A 5,105-nucleotide genomic window follows, 5' to 3' on the forward strand; every position below is an offset into this window, starting at 1 on the left:
TTAAAGTTACAAAGTGAGTAGAGAAACTAAGGGATGGGAGCAGGAGAGAGCGAGAGCCAAGACTTTATGAAGGGACTTATCATAGACCACACATAAGAGGCATTAAGGTTTTTCAGAAAGGTCAGCAATTGTATAAAAGCACCAACGCAAACAGAGGCTATATTCATTTCCAAACAAAGCACATAATCAAAAATGCCTCATACTCAGCAACACCACAACAATAGCAGAAAACTCAGCATCCACTAGCTAACAAATACAGAACTTTATTGCATTCAAAAGCACCATAGCAGCCTTTATGGCCATTACTCTGAGGCAGTTATCTCTCACAGCATGTTCTCAGACCTCTCAAATTCAGAGCACTTTAAAAAACAATATTTTGTGTTTATAATACACAAGAATTAAGACTTCAAAACCAAGTTTCATTTCTGTAATTTCTGAATAATTTCAGAATACTTTAACTCAGTGTACCTAGCCAGCAGTCAATTCCCTTTTTTCTGCAGATAGAGGGAGAACAAAAGCCACCGCAGATGCTAATTGTCAAGTCTCTTCAGGAAGAACTTTAACCATAACAACAAAGAGCAGTTCATCAAGGACGAAGTTCATCGCTCCATCCAGTACAGTCATCAGCTTGTTGATCTACTCTTCTAAGTTTTACTCCAATACCTCACCACAAACAAGCTTTAGTTAGTCTTTCTTTCAACCTCTAAAAACGACCAAACAGGCTCCCTCTAGTAATAATCTGTTTCCCTGGCCACTATTGCTGTTATCATGTCAATTCTGGTAACCAGACCCACTGGACACCTGAAAGACAGGAAGAAGTGCAAGGTGGCCAGCCCACACAGCCAGCATTGGTGGACATTGGGCCACACAGAAATGTTCTTAACACCCACCGCTTTTTCCCCCATCTATATTCAATTCACACAAATCACGTGGGATGAAATCTTAAACCACCTGAAGTGATACATATGCCATGGAACAGGATTGTTTGAAAGTTCAGGCAATGGATACTCTTTACTCTGTTGTTTGCATCTGTGCCATCAGATATTGGTATAAAAATTAGAGAAATAACCTCTTAATGAGCGGTTCTCACCCGCTTTCATCAACTTGCTCTGTGCAAGGGCAGGAGGCACACCAGGGGACAACCAGGGAGTCCTTCTGCTGGGGGAAGAGCTCTCTTAACTCAAACATGGCATCTTCTAAAAAAACTAAGCCTCAAGAAAAATCCCCTTCTATTCTGGAAGAGAGAAAGAGCTTGACCTTAATTGCTGCTTAATTTTTCTATTACACTCCCATCACTCATTGCTATTGACAAGTCATCTGTGATTAATCATACATGATTGCATAAACCAAGACACTCCACAAAATAATAATTAGTAGATTAGCATATACATATAACTTTACACTCTCAGAAACACTTTACAAACATTAACTAATCAGTGTTTCTTAAACTCCTTTCACCTGTCTCTCACCTAACTGCCTTCTTTCCATTTTCCCTCCTCCTGTCTTGCTAAGCAAATGCTTGCTTGCAGGGAAGATCCTTCTACTCCCATCTGTAAAAGAAATCTGTATTCTGCCCTTTCAAACCACACCTTTCTCCTCTACTTGCTCCCTTGTCTTCTCTTTTCTTCTTTTCACCCTCAGGCATCCTTGTTCCAATTAAAAAACCCAGCTGGAGCAGCTGGAAGAGGCCTAAATACCCTAATGAACAGTGAGATGTAGCAAAAGAGATATTTACGGCTTTAGAAAGAGGTGAGAAACACAGAGGAAAGGAAATATGAATGACAGAAAATAGGATAAGTCATATTTCCCTAAAACTGAGGACAACAAAGAGCTATAGAAAAGAAAGAATTAGCAGAAAAGAAGAAAAAAAACTATGCCCATTAACATTTGTCTTTTCTTATGAAGAAGGTTTCAGGTGTGGCGAGCCATCCATGGAAACACAGCACCATGTGAGCCTGTAGCAAAGACCAGAAGCTGATGCTGACAGACATTTAAAATTAATGGAAATTCAATAGCTCAGGTTTCATTCTCTATCAATTTCCAGACATCCACAGAATTGAAGTAAGATGTGGATAAAATTTACTTTGTGTTCAAGAAAGAAGAAAAGGAAATTGTAAAATAAATACCAAAGATTCAAAATAAGTATTTTTGTTCTGTTCGGTAAGATTTTTTTTTTTTTCATTACGATAGACATTTCAAGGACAGATAAGAATCATTTAATTTGAAGGCAATACGTGCACAAAATCATATTGTTATAGCTTTTAAAGTAACCATCCGAAAGTTTCTAAGAATCAGAAAAGTGAAGTTCTCAAAAAGCCTTTCAAGGAAGATGATGAGGAACCTCTGCTGCATCAGCTCAAGTCTGATAACCTGATGGAAGGGATTGTACAACAAAGAGAGATCCATAAAGAAAGTTCAGCTGGTGATACCAGACCCTCAGTTTCTCAAAGGAGGTTCAGAAGAAGTGGATCACTCTTAGCTCCCCCCTTGTTCGTGCTGCAGAGGCTCCACACTTCCTAGTTCGTTGTGGTCATACACAGGGCCCAGCACAGACTGCATTTTCTCCCTTGATACATAACTTGGCTTTTTCAAGAAAATTTCAGGGTTCCTGTGAGGTGTTGAAGATTGATCAGACACCTAAGGTGAGAATTTGCTATTGGGCTGTTGGGAAATTAATTGCTGATTTCAACCTGTATGTTTGAAGTGGGATATCTCAGCTCAGAATAAATTTTATTAATTGAAATAAAAACCATTAGAATCAACACATTTTTGCCAACAAGAAACAAGCATATTTATTCAGGTTGCATAAAATTCTGGACTTCTGGAGGCGATGAAGTCATCGAAGGCAGTTTTGGTGTCCCCTTGGTTTCTGAAGTGTCTCCCGCACAGGAAGCTGTTAAAATGCTTGAAGAAGTGATAGTCGGTGGGCGAGAGGTCTGGTGAGTACGGTGGATGAGGCAGAATTTCATAGCCCAGCTCGTTCAACCGTTGCAGCATCGAAAGCGCAACGTGTGGCTGCGCGTTATCATGGAGAAGGATTGGACTCTTTCTGTTGGCCAGTGCTGGGCGCAGCCATTGAATTTTCTGGTGCATTTCATTGATTTGCTGGACGTACTTCGCCGCCGTGATTGTTTCACACGGATTCAGGAAGCTGTGATGGATTAAACAAGCAGCAGACCACCAGACAGTCAGCATGACCTTCTTTTGGAGCAGATTTGGCTTTGGGAAGTGCTGTGGAGCTTCATCGCAGTCCAACCGCTGAGCTGATCATCGCCAGTTATCGTAGAGCATCCATTTCTCGTCGCATGTCACAATACAGTTGAGAAATGGGTCGTTCTGGTTGTGAAAAATAAGTGCTGACAACACTTCAAAACGGCGATATCTGTGATTCTCATTCAATTCGTGCAGCACCCATTTGTCGAGCTTCTTCGTCTTTCCAATCTTCTTCAGATGCTCAGAAACCGTTGATATGCTTACCTCGAGTTCTTTTGCAAGTTCTCGAACAGTTGTGCTTGTCTCTGCTTCCACCAGAGCCTTCAATTCATCGTTGTCAATAGCAGAAGGACATCCGTGACCTTCTTGATCTTCAAGGTCGAAATAGCCACGTCAAAATTTTTGGAACCAAAGTCGCACTGTCCGTAAGTTAACCCTTCCCTGGCCATAGACCTCATTGATGTTTCGAGCAGCTTGCGCTGCATTACGTCCAAGTTTGAACTCGTAGAAGTAGATCCATCGAAATTGCTGTTTTGACACCTGAACTTCAAACCTCCAAAATTTGTCAAAAACGCAGTTTATATTATAATTTAATTATACAGCATGAAAGTTCATAACATGAGCTTTTCAAAAATATATAACAGTACACCAGTCGAGAAGGTACTACTCCTGAAACAAATACAATGAAAATCACATAACAAAATGGAAATTAATTTACGAACAGCCTAATACATGCTTTTGATACTCTGTGCCTGATTATCAGGTTTGAGTTAAGGAGTCTTCCCAAAGGTGAGACTGAGCAGGGCCATGTTGTTTTTAACTTTCTTCCACAAGATACAGTACAATTTGATTTCCTAGAATAATATGGGAATTTGACATGGGAAACTTCCCATTTTCCCAGGGACCCACAATATTGGTTTATGACATCCCCCTCCTCTGCTCTCATCCTGTGACAAAAGGCAGCTGTAGCTGTTGGTCCTTCCTATGAGGCTTTGCATGTGTTACAGCATTTTGGAAAACATGTTGGAGCTTGTGGAGAAGATGTTCTGCAGACACAGACAGAACAGGGGAAAAAAAAAAAAAAAGACAGAAAGAGAAAAAAAAAAAGAACAGGGGCTAATATTTGTAAAGGGAAAAAATAAACTTTGCAAATTCACAGCTATCCATTCTTCCCAGGCAGCAGGGCAACATGCTTTGAGCCTCCAGCATATTCAATTCTGTTCCAATCCCACTCACTTGTTGCCTTTTTGAAGGGCTCCCCTGGTGACACTGAGTCCCCTGCCTTCCCGTGCAGCAGCTGGCTGGCTCTGCAGGCATCACACACATCCCATCCAGCCGCCTGGAGGTCCGTACACGGGGTTCAACAAGGAGGTAACCTGCTGCCTCCTGGCATCAGGGCAGCGCATCTGAGACTGTCCTGCTTTTCCGCATGGGACTTCTGGCTGGAGAAAACCTCCAAAGACACCCACAGTGCGGGCAGGGACTGTTACCATAGAGTGGCATCTGCCTTGTTTGCACAGCGTAATGCTGATTAAAAACCAACGTGTGGAATGGTCATTCTAGGAATGACTTCTGTTTTGCTGGTGATGGGAAACAAAAAAAGTATTGTGGTAAAACTGGCTCAATAAATTACGAGCAGCAGAGTTAACGCAGGTGTGCTTTCTTGGCTGGGGCTTTACGTGGAGCAGGCAAGGGACTCAAGCAGTGACTCTAAGGCAGGGAAATTTGAGATTAGTGGTTCTGCCTTCAGCCGAAAACTGATTATTTAGAATTAATGTTAATAAATCTAGCTTTCTTTTCCTATACTTACTCCCCCTTCCTCCACCCCTTCCACAAAGACTCCCTGCATGCTGTCGGCTGATTACAGTAGCCAGCACAAAACAAACCTCTTT

At 41.6% G+C, this 5,105-nt stretch overlaps 1 pseudogene; it reads right to left on the minus strand.

Moving 5' to 3' along the window:
• Positions 1-2,733: 2,733 nt before the first annotated feature.
• LOC113479116 lies at positions 2,734-4,619 on the minus strand (annotated as a pseudogene).
• Positions 4,620-5,105: the final 486 nt, after the last annotated feature.

Source organism: Athene cunicularia (genome assembly GCF_003259725.1).
Source record: "Athene cunicularia isolate RWA chromosome 1 unlocalized genomic scaffold, athCun1 chr1_part1, whole genome shotgun sequence".
In the NCBI taxonomy this organism is placed as follows: domain Eukaryota; kingdom Metazoa; phylum Chordata; class Aves; order Strigiformes; family Strigidae; genus Athene; species Athene cunicularia.